The sequence below is a fragment of the Palaemon carinicauda genome, chromosome 9 (assembly GCF_036898095.1).
Source record: "Palaemon carinicauda isolate YSFRI2023 chromosome 9, ASM3689809v2, whole genome shotgun sequence".
Classification (NCBI taxonomy): Eukaryota; Metazoa; Arthropoda; class Malacostraca; order Decapoda; family Palaemonidae; genus Palaemon; species Palaemon carinicauda.
Window position 1 is genome coordinate 137,988,901 of NC_090733.1, and position 18,808 is coordinate 138,007,708.

Sequence of the window (18,808 nt, forward strand, 5' to 3'; positions counted from 1 at the left end):
GTAACTATGCTCATTTTTAAACACTCTCCTACTCAGAATAATGTATAAAATAGTTGTAAATAGTGATAAACATGAGAGAGAGAGAGAGAGAGAGAGAGAGAGAGAGAGAGAGAGAGAGAGAGAGACTTCATTTGCATATAGAACATATTTGCATTATGGGTTATATTGATTACTTAGCGAATTGGAGACTTATTCAATAAGAAAATCATAGGTCAAATTTTAACCGAAAATAAATGGGAGAGAGAGAGAGAGAGAGAGAGAGAGAGAGAGGAGAGAAGAGAGAGAGAGTAGAGGAGAGAGAGGGAGAGAGGGAGAGAGAGAGAGAGAGAGGAGAGAGAGAGAGAGAGAGAGAGGGGGGGGGGGCTGGTGGGTGAAGGGGAAAAGTTGAAAAGACATTCCTATAGAAATTAAAGGATATGAGAGTCTTGCATTTTACGGTGGAAAACATGAAAAATAGCTTGGAGTCATACTAGCGCAACGATGCTATTATTATTATTATTATTATTATTATTATTATTATTATTATTATTATTATTATTATTATTATTAGTACTTGTTAAGCTACGACCCTAGTTGGAAAAGCAGGGATGCTATTAGCCCAGTGGCCCCAACAGGGAAAATAGCCCAGTGAGGAAAGGAAACAAGAAAAAAATAAAATATTTTTGGAACAGTAACAACATTGAAATAAGTATTTCATATAAAATTATAAAAACTTTAACAAAACAAGGGGAAGAGAAATAAGATAGAATAATGGGCCCGAGTGTACCCTCAAGCAAGAAAACTCTAACCCAAGACAGTGGAAGACCATGGTACAGAGGCTTTGGCAATTCCCAAGACTAGAGAACAATGGTTTGATTTTGTAGTGTCCTTCTCCTAGAAGAGCTGCTTACCATAGCTAGAGAGTCTCGTCTACCCTTACCAAGAGGAAAGTTGCCACTGAACAAATACAGTGCAGGACAGAGGAGAATCTGTAAAGAATAGGCCTGACTATTCGCTGTATATTTAGGCAAAGGGAAAGTGAACCGTAACCAGAGAGAAAGATCCAATTTAGTACTGTCTGGCTAGTCAAAGGACACCTTAACACTCTAGCAGTGGTATCTCAACGAGTGGCTGGTGCCCTGGCCAACCTACTACCTATTACCGTTTGAGATAAAGAGAAAGAAGTGTAAATACGGAGGAACTAAAGCGAGGTCATTTTTACACTGGAGGAAATGAGTATATGCGTTTTACATAAGCTGCTCTTAAGGTTGTATACAGTTTTCGCCTCTTTCATCTTTTCATTACCTGATGAATACTCATAAAGGAGCGGTCGGCTATGCCTAATGCATCACTTTTTTTGCAAGATGCACATTTGATCGGGGCCGAAATTAAGAGTCTGCATCTCCCTTTCATTATAGATGCTCGAGGTCCAGAGATGATCTCGGTGCTCGTGTCAGAGTTTTTGCTTTTAAGGTCCAAATTAACTTTGCGCTGAAGGTGTGATCCACCTTTCAAGGGTAACAGTAGAGGGTTGATGTGCCAGAACGTCACTCTCTTGCTCATAATGTTTGTTTATACAGTTTTGGGGTATATACTGGCAAGATCGTAGTTTATGTCTGGTGCAGTGGAGTAAAGAGGATAAGCATTGCACGCACATATTTATGATATATATAAATATATATTATATTTATATACTATATATGTATGTATATCATCATCACCATCAGCCGTTACTAGTCCACTGTAGAACAAAAGCCTCAAAGATATCGTGTATAGATATCTTCAAGTCTTCTAAGAGAAGATTCATCTATACCTTGTCATTGAAGGGCCTTCATTACCGCTGAGGTTTTGACAGAATCAAAAGCCATGTCATGGTCTATCTATGCCATACATAGTGGTTTGTCATGATCTGTTTATTTATACATTTGCAAGTTAATTACATGGATATGGCCAGTTATTGAATACTTACTTGTAAATCCTGCCTTTATATATATATATATATATATATATATATATATATATATATATATATATGTGTGTGTGTGTGTGTGTGTGTGTGTGTGTGTGTGTGTGTGTGTGTACAAATGAAAACGCAGATGGTGCAAAAGCACCAGATTCTAATGTTTTCGTAAACCATCTATTTAGAATTGAAAGTGAGTTGCTGAAAAAAATAAGTGGTTGAGTACAGTATACAATACGAATTTTGCAGTTTATCTCATGGCTGCAGGTCGATCCTTGCCCGGGACCATTGTTTACTAGGGAGGTTACTGATGTGATTTGGCTTGCCCGGCTGACGATCTAGCGCGTATTTCTTCGGATGATACTGGAGCAGGATCCAGTTGTAAGATAGCGATGAATGATGCATTTTATGTTACAGGGGTCGACGGGTTAGTGGTTAGCATTGTGTAATTGCACGGAAGTTTTCTGCTAAGAAATTCTTACATAATTTTACAAAGAGTGGTCTGAAATTGACAGTAACAATATGTAAATTTTTGTGTAGAGCCACCCTTTGATAAGGTAAACTTCTTGATAATGAAAAAAAATAAAATTCCAACCACAGGGCTGGTCAGGGGCGATATGTAGACTTCTGTACCCTAAAGTTTTGCAAGTTTTTTAAATTTCTTTTCCAATATTTCTTATTGATACACGTTATTTCTCTCTCTCTCTCTCTCTCTCTCCTCTCTCTCTCTCTCTCTCTCTCTCTCTCTCTCTCTCTCTCTCTCATACCCTACTTCACCATATACTTCTTTCTTACGATTAATATATCCCAACATAATTACTTCTTGACTATCAAATCTCTCTTCAACCACGGCAACATTCCACGATTTAGGACAATTTCTAACCCTTATTATCTATTATTCTCTCTCTTATCGTCTCACGCCTCTCCCCACATCCTCTTTCACTTGCTTTTTTCTCATGTTTTCTTCACCTTCCGTCTTAAATATTTGTATAATTATATCTCTCGCTTTCCTCTCTCATTTCAATCTTCTTCCCTTTCTTTTATTTTTTTAATTTATCATTTTCCTTTCATATTCTCGTCTTCCTCACCTTCTCGGTTCTTTTATGTTTGTTTCTAGCTCCCATTTATTCCGCACATTCACTTCTCTTCACTGAGATTTTATTCATTTTTTTATCCACCTTATATTTCTTCTTTTAGTTCACATTTTCTTCTTTCTTCTGCTTCCTTGCCTTACTTCAATTCACCCTCACTCCTTCTCCCTCTTCCCTCCACTACTGCAAAATTGCCCCCTCCTTTCCCTCCACTACTGCAAAATTGCCTCCTCCTTTCCCTCCACTACTGCAAAACTCCCCCTCGTTTCCATCCACTACTGCAAAATCCCCCCTCCTCCTTTCCCTCCACTACTGGAAAATTACCCCTCCTTTCCCTCTACTACTGCAAAATCCCCCCCCCTTCCCTCCACAACTGTAAAATTTCCCTTTCTTTTCCTCCACTACTGCAAAATTTCCCCCCCCCCCATTCCCCTCTACTACTGCAAAACTCCCCCCCCTCCTTTCCCTCTACAACTGGAAAATTCACCGCTCCTTATAAATATTTAACTATCAATATCAGTTTTTAATATGTAAAATGATCATTGTTATTAAAACAAAGGAGATGGTTCTCCTTATCTAAATATTGGAAATAATTTCCTCCACAACTGCAAAATTTCTTTCATCTTACCCTCCACAACTGTAAAACTCCCCCCATCTTTGCCGCCACAACTGCAAAATCCCCCCCTCCTTTCCCTCCACTACTGCAAAATTACCCCCTCCTTTCTTCCCACTACTGCAAAATTCCCCCCCCCACCTTCTTTCAATTCACACCTTCTAAATTCCCCCGCCCCCTCCTTTCCCTCCACTACTACAAAATACCCCCTCCTTTCCTCCCACTGCTGCAAATTCCCCCCCCCTCCTTTCCCTCCACAACTGCAAAATAACCCCCCCTCCTATTCTTCCACTACTGGAAATTCCCCCCCTCCTTTCCCTTCACAACTAAAATTTTCCCCCATCTTTCCTTCCACTACTGCAAAATCCCTCCCCCCCCCACCTCCCTTCCCTCCACTACTGCAAAATTATCCCTTCCTATCCCTCCACTACTACAAAATTCACCCTTCCTTTCCCTCCTTCCTTCCAGGCCCCTCCTTCCCTCGAGCACACGCCTTTTCCTCCACTACTGCAAAACTTCCCCCTCCTCTCCCCCCACTACTGCAAAATTCCACCCCCTCCTTTCCTTACACTACTGCAAAATTCCCCCCCCCCCCCTCCCTCCTCTACCAATCCACTATTATCCCTTATCAGTGTTGGGGAACTTTGTCCGGAGAGTTCATTTGCAGCGGTAAAAGTGTGTGATTGATATTATAATTTAGCGGAGTAATTACTTTTGTGACCTGAAGTTCGTATTGGGCAACGGGAGTTTTAAAGGAAAGCTACCTAGGTCTCCCATTTGAGAATATTACCGGCATTTATCTTCTCATTTTTCAAATCGCAAATCCTTAAATTATTCTTTTCTGGAATTAGTAGTGTTATTAATGGGAAGTCATCTTGATTTTTTTGCGCTTATATTGTATGCAAAAAGTGTTAATTACTTTGTTGTAGGATAGTACAACGTTTAGGTTTTTTTTTTTTTTTTTTTTTTTTTTTTTTTTTTTTTTTTTTTTTTTTTTTTTTTTTTTTTTTTGCAAGAAGACATCTCGTTAATGCATTCATGATTACGTGTGTTTATCCTAGTCTGTTACATTCACTAGTTTTTTGGGGGTTATACTGTATGTTTGGATGTATGTATGCATCTTTTCCTATTACATTTACCATAATTATTTATATATATATTTCATATATATATAGATATAAATATATGTATATATATATATATATATATATATATATATATATATATATATATATATATATATATATATCTTTAAATATATCTCTATTTATATACATTGAATTATTATTTTGATTTTGAAAAAGGGTTTAAATGAATAACCTGTTCTTTGCATTTTATTTTAATTATGTACTGGAAGTAAACTTACTTATCACATAATTAGGATTTTCTGATTAATATTTTTTCTTTTGATCACAAATAGAAAACAATGCACAATTAAATAAAAGAAAATAGTAGAAAGATATTGAATTTAATACAATTAGTATCCTAACTTTCTTGATCATAATAAAATATAAATAAATCAATAATCAGATTGATAAAACATCAAAAATGAAATAGTAGAAAGATATTAAACGGGATACCATTATATCATAATGTTTTTTATCATAAAAAAAATATAATTAGATAAATAGATAACCAGATGGATGAAATAGCAAAAATAAAATAGAAAGATTTTAAATTTAATTCAATTAGTATCCTAACGTTCCTGATCATAATAAAAGACTATAAATAAATCAGTCAATAATCATATTGATAAAATCACAAAAATAAAATAATAGAAAAATATTAGATTTAATACCATTTAGTATCCTAATGTTCCTGATCATAGTAAGAATTGAAACAAATAGATTAAATTGAAGGGACATAATGATCAAGAGTTGAAAATTGTATGTAGCGTATCTTGCGAAGGATTAATGAATAAATTCTTATTTCAAGTTAGGGAAAAAAATATACACGTATCAGCCATGTCACTGGCAATATTCATTCAAATTTTTTAACTCGAAAAGTCACCCATCAAAGGGTCAAGCTCAAAATTAATAAGCCTGAACATTTTATTGTCCCAGTGAATATATGATATTGAATGAATATTCTAATTTTTCTTTAATGGAGTTCCATATTTATTGTTATACATATGTTATTAATCATTATACTTAGATTATGCAATGAATACCATTAGGTATTATGCATCATACTGTATTATTATTATTATTATTATTATTATTATTATTATTATTATTATTATTATTATTATTATTTGCTAAGCTACAACCCTTGTTGGAAAAGCACGATGCTATAAGCGAAGGGGATCTAACAGGGAAAATAGCAAAGAGAGGAAAGGAAACAAGGAAAAATACATTAAAATAAATATTTTCTATATAAGATTATAAAAACTTTAACAAAACAAGAGGAAGAAAAATAAGATAGGATAGTGTGCTCAAGTGTACCCTCAAGCAAGAGAACTCTAACTCAAGAAACAGTGGAAGACCATGGTACAGAAGCTATGGCACTATCCAAGACTAGAGGACAATGGTTTGATTTTGGAGTGTTCCTCTTCTAGAAGAACTGCCTATCATAGCTAAAGAGTCTCTTCTTCCCTTACCAAGAGGAAAGTAGCCATTGCATAAATGTAGTGCAGTAGTTAACCCCTTAGGTGAAGAAGAATTGTTAGGTAATCTCAGTGTTGTCAGGTGTATGACAGAGGAGAATCTGTAAAGAACAGGCCAGACTATTCGGTGTATGTCTAGGCAAAGGGAAAATGAATCGTAACGAGAGAGAAGGATTCAATATAACACTGTCTGGCCAGTCAAAAGACCACATAACTCTCTAGTGGTAGTATCCCAACGGGTGGCTGGTGCCCTGGCCAACATCTTTGTCATTCCTTGAGATGTATATTACCCCGGATTTCTTGCCTGTCTCAGTCTCCCAGAAATCTCCCCTTCCTGAACCCTTCACCTATTCAAGGTAATTGTAACACTGACAATTAGTCGTCTTCATTATAGAAAACGGGATCTCTATAAAATACATTACCACACATTACCAATAGTCCAGTAAATCTACCATTTGACCTAGGACAAATTGCCAGAAAAATGAAATTACTTGCAATGACTTTTAATTATCATGCTAAAAGAAATATCAAAAATGTAGAAATATATATTTGGTGGAACATGGTGAAATATGCAATTCAAGGTAGCCATTGTCGAAATATCTGTTTTTGATTATATTGCCAAAAGTAATAGAGCTAGAATTATGAAAATGGTGTCTATACCCATGTTTTCATGGTCGAAGAATCATTTGAGACTAATTTCAGGGAGCTGTCATGATTACATCATAATGAATTCAATATGGCTGCCATGGTTGGTACGCAAAAACTGAAAATCGCAATAACTTCGACAGTATCCTACCGAAGACAACAATCTTGGTGTCTATTTATAGGTTTTCATGGTAAATGAGTCTATTTATCTATAATGCAGGTGTCAGTTTGTTGAAATTGAAACCAAGGCATGCCAGTTAATTCTCCTTAAATGTAGGTTCACATGCCCAAGATATCACGATCATCATCTGAAGTCTCGTCAGTGTTCTCCAAGTTCATGTTCTCACAGATCCCCCTGCATTCACTGCAGGCTGGTGTACAGTCAAGACCCAGTCGTCTGCACCCACAACGTTTTCCGCACCCTGTCTTGCATTTGCATCTTACCACTTCCAATAGTGATTTTGGAGCAACGTCCAAATCAGTCATAAGGGGGAACATTTTTCCTTCGATGATCTTCCACCCCCAATTTTCAGCATTCAGGCTGTTACCCTTCCACGCCTGAACTTGGTGGAAAACACGGAAACTGTGGTACTTTACTGCCCCTGAAGTTGGTGGCAATGATTTGGGGTGAATAACTTTTTTGCTAGTGGCAACTAATTCTTGAAACCTGTGGTGTCTCAGTGAATCCAGATTGCCATCTGGTTTTGCCTTGTACACACAAAGCATAGCTTTCTCCCCTGCCTGAATTATTTCATCCTCGCTGGAATCATAGTTGCCAAACACCTTAGCAAGGTCACAAAAGTATTCACTGTCCTGTGCCAACTTCAGTGCCACACCCTTTCCATAACCAAAGACACGTGAAGTTGTATCACAGCCAAGGAACGCATGGACAAAAAGAATGCTATTGCAAAGATCATCTCCAAGTTTCTGACATACATGTCCAATGTTCAGAAGTTGCTCCTTTTTTCCCTTTTTAGGCTCGGGCCTCCAGAACATATTATACTTCACATTCTTAGTATGATAACATAGAAGGACAAGAAGATCTGTATCATCTCCAACGAGAATAACATTACACTGCGACACAACCTTTATTGCGGTCTGGACAATAAGTAGATCAGCATCATCTTTTGCGTGGTGAACTTCACAACCAGCAGCTTCAAGGGAATCACCAAGCAAATTAATGAAACGTTGCTTGTTTTCATCATTTGATAGGAATTCCTCTTTTTTGATCTTGAGCGACATCTGAGTTTGAAAATTGACTGCTCTTCCTTGGCGCGTTCCTAGGCGTCTTTGATGGGTACTATCTTTCGTTGATGGCCCACTGGTGTAACCATCAAAAACGATGACTGCCTTTCCATAACGTTTCTTCACATATGACGTGTACCTTTGAAGGATCGACTTATAGGTGTCTCCAATTTGCCATGGAATCCTGTGAAGTAGGGCACCACCATCGAGTACATATTGGCAATTGGAAGGTTTGTCCGGACGATCATCCTGTGGGATCAAATCCCAAATAGCTTTTGCAAGGGCTGGTTTGTTGGCTTTAAGCTGAACGTGCCTGGTCTCAAACAGAGCTGGTGGATAAGAGCATAGTTCATACTGAAAGGCATCCAGCAGATCTGTAGCCTGTGTTCCGGCGATCACCAGTCTCTGAAACAGTAGCTGGGGATCGATGTTCACTTTCTCCCCATCAATTTTGATAGTTGACTTTGATTCTGGTGTTATAACCTGATTTCGTTTCCGGAATACATATTGATTAACAATATTTCCTGTCATATCCTCAAGAATTTTCTGTCCAACTTCCTTGGCTAACTCTACATTAACGTCCTCTCTAGTAGCTACCCCTGTCACAATATTTTGCAATGACATACTTTCTTCAAATGGATTCCTTTCTGCCAGTATTGAAACGAGTTTGTTGGTATCGGCTATGTCCTTTGCCTGACGTGCCTTTGACAGATCTTTATGCTGCTCACTTGTTGCATACTTAACTGAAGTCAGTTGCTGCATGGCATCATTGACCTCTGCGCAAATAGGTCTGGACAGACACCATAACAGTCGCTGTGTTTCTGTCATACCCCGTCCTCTCGTCAAACCACCCGTTGTTTTAAGGCTTCTCATGAGAACTTGTTCTATAACCAAATCTGGGGACAGTCCTGCCCAATAACGATCCGACCTTCGCACGACGTGCAAACCGTCCATGAAGTTGGAGTAGATATCTGGATTGGAATCCTCCAGCTTCCACATTTTCTGCAGATATAGGTACACCGACTTTGTGTACAAGTTATGTCCAGAGGCAGCAAAATAAGGCAACATATTTTGCAAGGTTGCAAGATGCAACTTCCAGTCACCTGTTCGTTCGGACCTCAGGAAGTTCCGAACAATGTCAATCAATTTCATATACGTAACCCACAGTTTCCCTGTTTTATGTTCTACTGCATTTAGTGCATTCAGTAATCTTTCCTTGACAGAATGGAATGCTGGTGATGAACTTATCTCAGATGGTACCATTTGTCCTTCTAGAAGTTCATCAACTAAAATTCCAAGTTCCTGAATTTCAGTTGGGAGAGGGATTTCCGCACCATTAAGAACTGAAACCGATAAAGGATCTATATCCTCAAAGGTGTTATCATCCTGAAACTCCATGACCGTTGAACTATCCTCATCGTCGTGATCTTCTGTAGCAGAGGTGCCATTTAGCTGAAGGCCGAATGTTTTTGCAATCAAAGCTGTGTTCAAAGCAGTGTCAAGCAACAGGTGACTACGTACAGCCCTTGCAACAGCCTTTCCACTCATAATGTGTGTAACGGTATTGGAAGCAAAGATCATTTCCAGCAATTCTTGGAGTCCAGTTCCGGCCATCAAGTGTCCTATGCTCCCGAGAAAACTCATTAAAGTGTGAAACCTCCAAGACGGATTATAACTGAATGTAGCTGTGTGCTTGGATCTTCACTTTCCACTATTGTCATGGCTTTCCACCAGAGAGGTTGGTCAAACGTTATTATGGGTGTCACTCCATATCGATGTGCATGGTCAGAAACAAAGATGAGGGTAGAATAGACACAATTCATATCACTTGGGTTTAAGTCTATCATGGGCAAAAACATAGTAGATGCCTGTCCTGGATGCTCACCATGAGTTATCAGCTGCACCATCCCGGACCATCCAGGTCGGCGAGGTTTCGCACAGAATGACACTTTCCATAACAGGTCTATGTCCATGAGCCTGTCTCCTAGCATTTCATCATCTCCCTTCAGTTTCTCATACTTCAATGTAGCCAAGCCTTCATTCATTGGAGAGAATTGATGTATACGTATCCTCCCAACCTTTGCAATGTCCTCTGCAGACATACTTATACGTTTGATTACTGATGCATGGTCAATTTTGGGAGTGATCGCGGTGATAATTCCCATTCCGTGGAAAGTTCCACTGCCATCAAGTGTTCTGATGTTGTGGTCGACATTATCTGCCACATACTGCATAAAGTGACCTTGAAGAAAACCTGGAATGTCAATGCCTGCGCTTACAGCTGCACATCGTTCATATTTAAGTACCTCGGAGTAGGAGGATGTAAATCCATGCTGGTACAGGGTATCTAACAGAAATCTAGAAGCAAAGTGATGATGTAACTGAACACCCAGGCCTAGCTGGAGTGGAGCAGTGATAACCCTAGGGCGGGTTGCCTGCATCATTGCTTGACCAACTGAGCTTATCTTTAAATTCTTCTCCTTTCCAACAAATAGGACATCAAGAAAACGTTTCAATGAATTTGGTAGATATGACAGAGTCTTCTCAGTTGAAGCCATCTCAAGTGTACTCGGATATAACTCCTTGGACTGAATGATTGACTTTATGTCGCTCTTAATTAAGTTGGCGGCTGCCTCTACCATTCGTAACTTTTCTAACTCACAGTCAAGCTGCCTTGATTGCTGATAGAAATTGTTGAGTATAGATTGTGCCTTACGCCTGAATGTCACAACATTTTCAGTACCATTAATCTCAGTTATCAAAATGCTGTCACCAAAGTGTTTCTGAAGCATTTTTTTCGTATGTTTAAACGTATACGGTTCACAATTGGGTCCTAATAGTTCTGCCATCTTTGTGATTATATCGTTGACAGTTGTCTGTTCTACATCATTTGCTTCTAAATTTTCAACAGCTTTAAGGAAAGCAGATTCTTTTTCTGAATCCCCTGGGCATCCAACTTTTATTTTTTTTTGCACTGGTGCCGTACTCATTTTTTGTACAGCTGAGGAACTGTGGTATCTGATTGCCCTTTCTAAAGTTCGAGTCACAAGCCTTGTGATAGACACCCTCAGCTGCAAAAAGGTCTTCTCCAGCAACAACTAATCTTGCTTTCACTGTCTCAGACCATGAGTCATTGCGTTTATCACAACATTCCATGATACTTTTGGAATATATTTTTGTTCGCACTGAAATGAGTTTATAGTCTGTCTTCCTCCCATTGTATCTATCGCCTACACCACAGAATACGCAATGGTCCTTGATAGAATGGGTTGGAGTTGCTGAACGGAGACTAAAACGATTGTCATTCGATTGATTGTCCTCTTCGTCAAGCTTACGTTTGTCTCTTTGTATGCAATTTGGATTGATGAAATTATTGCGACACAATGTATGTATTTGTTGTCCAGGTGCCACAGCAACAGTTTCATTCCGTTCAACACAGGCCCTTGCAATTCCATCACATCCCTTTTGCGTCAGCTTTGTCAGCGCCTCACCATTGTGAATTGGCTTGCCACAGAACACACAGTCAAGCATCCTGCAAAATAGAGAAACTGATCAGAAGTGTGTTAAAATAAGTAAAGAATGAGCTCAAACTTTCACATGTAGTAGTTATGAGGACTCACCACAAAATGATGATTAAAAACCAGGACAGATGTTATAAGTCCAAACTGGAGAGTGGTACTAGGTGTTCCGGACGAGAGTAAATGTAACCCTGCCTCATGCACGACACCCGCCTCTAAACCGTTTAACCATCATGTTTATTCAGAAGGTCGGGTTAAAAAACAAAGCAAAGTTTGGTATATTAGAATGAAAGCTTGGTTTTTTAACCCGACCTTCTGAATAAACATGATGGTTAAACAGTTTAGGCATTTCTTCTATATGACAGAGGCGGGTCTCGTGCATTAGGCAGGGTTACATTTACTCTCATCCGGAACACCTAGTACCACTCTCCAGTTTGGACTTATAACATCTGTCCTGGTTTTTAATCATCATTTTGTGGAGAGTCCTCATAACTACTACATGTGAAAGCTCAATAATCATTCACATAGACACCAAGTTTGCTGTCTTTGGTGGGATTCTGTAAAAGTTACTGCGATTTTCAGTTTTTTCGTGCTTACCACGGCAACCATATTGAATTCATTATGATGTAATCATCACAAATCCCTAAGATTGGTCTCATATGATTCCTTGACCATGAAAACATGGGTATGGATATCATTTTCATAAGTCTAGCTCTATTACTTTTGTCAGTATAGGCAAAAACAGAAATTTTAGTAATGGCTACCTTAATTTGCATATTTTACCATGTTCCACCAAATATATTTTTCTACATTTTTGATATATCATGTGGCAGGTCTAACTTAAACATATGAAAGTGGTTTCGTTTTTCTGGCAATTTGTCCTGGGTCACCCCCTATTTTGGGCTAGATTTACTGGACTACAAGAGCCCTTCCTAATTGGGTAGTTGAATTGATAGAACTTCAAAAGTTTAAAATTGCAACATATGTTTTTATGTTGAACAGGCTGACCTAAGTCTTTTTATAGTTTATATATGAAATACATGTTTTGATGATGTTACTGTTTTTAAGATATTTTTAATTGTTCATTATTTTCCATATCGTTTATTCATTTCCTTATTTCATTTCCTCACTGGGCTATTTTTCCCTGTTTCAGCCCTTGGGCAATAGCATCTTGCTTTTCCAACTAGGGTTGTAGCTTAGCTAATCCTCATCATGATCATAACAACAATAACAATAATAATAATAATAACAACATTCAAAGTAATTGTAACCCTGACAATTAAATTCTTCATCAGTATAGAAAACGAGATCGCTATTAAAAAAAAAATCAAATTTGCTCATGTGGTGTCGACGGCCGAATTTCTGTTTCAGAAATTGTCAAGTTTCCCTTGGGATCTAAAGATACAAAAATCCGATTAGGGACCAATTATCATATCTCTTATGTCAACATTATATACATTTCCTTCTGGCGCCGAAAAAAACTTGCATGGGTTCTGTACCCGTATTGGCAGGATTGCCAAATTGGCCTTTTTCAGACCAAACCCCTCAATTGTGGCCTTTTTTCGTGCCAATTATCTCAATTTGGCCTTTTTTGAAAATGATTGGCCATAAATGCTATATTTTTTGTCCTTTTTCTACTAATGGTTTTTGGCCTTTTAGAGCTTCCGTTGTTTATAAGTTGGCCTTTTCTCATTTAGAAAACCTGGCAACCTTGATTGTCCCGTAATTAGAGTCCCAGGTGATGCGGAGGGGGTAAATTACCCTCCCCCCCCCACCGAAGCATCGTCGCTAATATTCTCATGTTGTACCAGACAATGAAATTCCCACGGGGTAATGCTAATTGTATACCTCAGCGGGGCAAATAGCCATACTCTCCTGTGGGTGCAAACATAGAAATGACTGATAAAAAGAAAACTATATTTGTTCCGCAGCATCGTTGTTTATTTTGCTCGCGAGATCTGCAATTATTTTTTATTTGGTATTATTATTATTATTATTATTATTATTATTATTGTTATTAGTATTATTAGTATTATTATTATTTATTATTATTACTACTACTACTACTACTACTATTATTACTACTACTGCTATTACTAGCTAAGCTACAACCCTTGTTTGAAAAGCAAGATGCTATAAGCTCAAGGACACCAACAGGGAAATGTTATTATTATTATTATTATTATTATTATTATTATTATTATTATTATTATTATTATTATTATTAGCTAAGCTACAACCCCAGATGGAAAAGCTAGATGTTATAAGCCCAAGGGCAACAACAGGGAATTTATTATTATTATTATTATTATTATTATTATTATTATTATTATTATTATTATAATAATTATTATTATTATTATTATTATTATGATTATTATTATTATTATAATTATAATAATTATGATAATTATTATTATTATTATGATTATTATTATAATCATTTACTTCGGCAGCAATAAAAAAAATCCTGCTAGGTTGAAATTTAACCCCCTTGCACACGTGATTGGGTTTGGATTTCCATAATGACAATTCACTCAATAGGGTAATTTGAATGAAATGATTGGGCGTTGATTTGCATCAGCGTATGTCCTCATTAGGACCCATTCGAATTGAAAGGATATCAAGTTGGAGTGTGTGATGCGAAAGGAGCTTGATTGCTGGTAAAAACATGGTTTTCTAAGAATGTTCATGAATAGTTTTTTTCGGAAGTGAAAAAGGGTAGGTTTCCTGGGAGAAGAGGTTTTTTATTTTTTTTACGTCTTCTTCTGATATTCATGCGGAAAAATGTCTGTCCAAAATCCTTGAAGAGAAATATCAAGGTCGCTGAAAAGGTTAAATGTGTCTGCTATACACATAAACTTTACTAACCATCCCATATCAGATAAAGGTTTCAATTGCGAAGAGTACATTCTGGCAATTTTTTTTCTTATATTTTTGAATTGTTTGACCTCTTAAGGCTGTTTGACCTCTTAAGGCGGTTTGACCTCTTAAGGCTGTTTGACCTCTTAGGGCTGTTTGACCTCTTAAGACTGTTTGACCTCTTCAAGACTGTTTGACCTCTTATGGCTAATTGACCTCCTTAAGACTGCTTGACCTCCTTAAGACTGTTTGACCTCTTAAGACTGTTTGACCTCTTCAAGACATTTTAACCTCTTCAAGACTGTTTGACATCTTCAGACGGTTTGACCTCTTCAAGACTGTTTGACGTCCTATGGCTGTTAGACATCTTAAGACTGTTTGACATCTTAAGGCTATTGACCTCTTAAGACTGCTTGATCTTTTAAGACTGGTTAACCTCTTCAGACATATATGTGTGTGTGTTTATTGATGTACGTGAGTATATAGATTGACAGTTATTAACTGTTGTTTGTGGAGAAACCATATCTTAGTTAATTGGTCGCAAGGAATGTTTGATCTCTAAAGTGGAATCATAGACATCAGTTAGAGAGAGAGAGAGAGAGAGAGAGAGAGAGAGAGAGAGAGAGAGAGACTTATTTAGTACGGTGCAGTCCAATGCTTAAAAAAAAATATACGCATTTGTTTTCCAAATTAAATTCATGAGTTGACGGTAAAAAGCGGGAAATAAAATATTAAATATGAAAAGTGGGGAAGAGTAATATTACACTCGTTTTCACAAATGATTCCATCCATTTATTGTTTATTGCAATAAAACTATGTATATACTTTGTAAAGTTTGTAATAACTTGCCCATTAACATGAAAGTGTTTTAGAAATCGTTTCTATACCATTAGAGATACGTAACCCTTATAAAAATAGAGAGGAAAAAAAGTAATGGAATTCTTTATTGGAATTTTATTGATGTTTTTATATTATTGTTTATTGATTATGATTATTTAGTGTGGTCTATGGATCGAGTATATGAAATATAGGTCGATAATTATTGTGGTGAGCTAGATGTGTTTCATGACTCCTAATGCACTTAATTTTACCTTTTTTCACATATACAAGTTTTAAAAGTACAAAGTAGATCAATTTTCAAGGGATATGAGCCTAGCAGCTAATCCATAAACTAATATTTTTTTTTAAGTGTATTGACGAATTTTTTAGTGAATTCCAGTCTTGCTAACAGCAGTTGATAGATGTATGTTATTCACGATCGTGCTTTCGTGTATAGACATTTTTAAGGGTTTAAAGGCCGCTCATGAATGGCAGAGGCAAGGGACAGTGACATCGACCTATCTTCCTAATCGAGTAGTTGAAAAAGTAGGACTTCAAAAGTTCGAACTCGCAGCAAATGTTTTTATGTTGAACAGGCTGACCTAAGTCTTTTTATAGTTTATATAGCAAATATGTTTTAATTTTATTGTCTTTTAAAATATTTTATTTTAATTTTTAATTACTAATTATATAGTTTATTTATTTCCTTCTTTCCTTTCCTCACTGGGCTATTTTTCCTTGTTGGAGCCCATGGGCTTATAGCTTCTTGCTCTTCTAACTAGGGTTGTAGCTTAGCTAATGATAATAATAATAATAATAATAATAATAATAATAATGCCAAAGAGACTGACCATATTACATAAGATCAGCGCCTATGCCCCCCTCCCCCCAAGCTAGGAACAAGAAAAACCAGGCTATGGCTGCTGATGACTCAGCAGGTAGCCCTATAGGCGCCCCCAAAGCCTCCATCCATAGCTTACAAGGATGGTGAGGTTTCAGCGACCTAAGGAACTAACGAGTTTGAGTGGGGCTCGAACCCCAGTCTGGCAATCACGAAGCAAGGACGCTTCCACCAGGCCACCACAACCCTACCTTAACCTATGGAAGTTTATTTCTAATAATGTATTAAGAGGTTCTGTTAGAATTTAGTTAAGTGATTAAACTCTGGTATTTTCGTGAACATATTTTGTGAAATTATTAAATTATTTTATGATATGGGAATAGCTGAAGACTATTGTATGGAAAAAAATGAATACTTAACAATTACTATAATCCTTGGCATTTTCCTAAACATATTTTGTGAAATTAGTAAATAATTTAGAAATATGGATATAAATATAGACTATTTTATGGAAATAAATTATTCATTAACAATGTCTATACCTGACATTTTCGTGAACATATTTTGTGAAATAAGTAAATAATTTTATGATATGGTAATAACTAACGACTGTTGTATAGAAAAAATAGATTATTTAACAATAACTATAATCATTGACATTTTCGTGGACATATTTAATGAAAATAGTAAACAATTTGAATATATATAAAAATATAGACGTGTAAGAAAACCTCAGAAAGAAAATAGATTTACCTTTACCATACTCTACCCAATAGAAGAATCTCTCTCTCTCTCTCTCTCTCTCTCTCTCTCTCTCTCTCTCTTTCTCTCTCTCTCTCTCTCTCTCTCTCTCTCTCTCTCTCTCTATATATATATATATATATATATGTATATATATCCTTATTTATCTATCTTTATCCCTGTTTCTCCTCTCTCTCTCTCTCTCTCTCTCTCTCTCTCTTTTTTTTTTCTCTATATCCTTATTTATCTATCTTTATCTCTCTCTCTCTCTCTCTCTCTCTCTCTCTCTCTCTTAATACAGCCATGGGTAATTATAGAGAATTAAATAAAAGACAGTTAACATTAGACAAAACAGAATCTCTCTCTCTCTCTCTCTCTCTCTCTCTCTCTCTCTTAATACAGCCATGGGTAATTATAGAGAATTAAATAAAAGACAGTTAACATTAGACAAAACAGAATCTCTCTCTCTCTCTCTCTCTCTCTCTCTCTCTTAATACAGTCATGGGTAATTATAGAGAATTAAATAAAAGACAGTTAACATTAGACAAAACAGAATCTCTCTCTCTCTCTCTCTCTCTCTCTCTCTCTCTTAATACAGCCGTGGGTAATTATAGAGAATTAAATAAAAGACAGTTAACATTAGACAAAACAGAATCTCTCTCTCTCTCTCTCTCTCTCTCTCTCTCTCTCTCAATACAGTCATGGGTAATTATAGAGAATTAAATAAAAGACGGTTAACATTAGACAAAACAGAATCTCTCTCTCTCTCTCTCTCTCTCTCTCTCTCTCCATTCCTTCCAGCAATATTGCTTTTAGTTGCTTTGATCCTCATCACTTTTAATGACTTATTTTTTTTTACTTTTTCGTCCCCCCGGATACCTTTCATTATCAGCCATTCTCTTTATTATTTTTTCCCTTCAATCTACTTCGGCCTCTGCCGCATATTATCGTAATTTTAATATAGATTTTTTTTTCTTTTTTAAGGGGGGGAGGAACACCCCCCACCCCCCTCCGGGGATATTTCACGTCTTTCCCGGTCTGATTTTCATTTTATACGTCCATCTATCATCTCGGGTTTTTTCGATTTACGACCTTCAGTTCTGAAGGGGGGGGGGGGGAATTAGTGTGGCGTAGGGAGTTTATAAGGGGATTTTTCTCCCTCTTATCCCCGTATCCCCCCTTGATCCCCCTCCTGAGGCCCCCCCCCTCCTGAGCCCTTCCTATCCTCATGAGTAATTTCCATCCTTCATGTCTTCCTGATACACACTTTAAATAATACCCCTTTCCCTTAAATAACTTACATTTAAAGAAATAAGAAACGAACTAAGACGAGAGAGAGAGAGAGAGAGAGAGAGAGAGAGAGAGAGAGAGATCCTCTTTCTCATAAGTAATTTCTATCCTTCATGTCTTCCTAATATTCTCTTTAAATAATACCCTTTTTCCCTTAAAAAAACTTACATTTAAAGAAATAATAAGAAACGAGCCAAGGCTGGAGAGAGAGAGAGAGAGAGAGAGAGAGAGAGAGAGAGAGTGGAAAGTGGTTGTTGCGGGAGAGGCAAAGGTCTGAGGGGAAGGAGGAGAGGGGAAGTGAGGGGAAGAGGAAAGGGGTTTTTGTTGTGAGCGGTCAACCTGCTTTTACCGCGGTCCATGGGCCTTCCGGCCGGGTAATGGCCCGCGGACTCCTCTCTCTCTCTCTCTCTCTCTCTCTCTCTCTCTCTCTCTCGTCTGGGTCTCTGCTCTCCTTCCCCTCTCCGTCTCTTCCCCTCCACCCAATCAACCCCTAAGGAGCAGAGAAGTCGTAGGAAGAAAGGACTCTGGGATCTTCTTAGTGATCCCACGCCATTACTCCAGTATCCTGTAGAGCGGAGTCCTTCATCTCCATCCTCGTA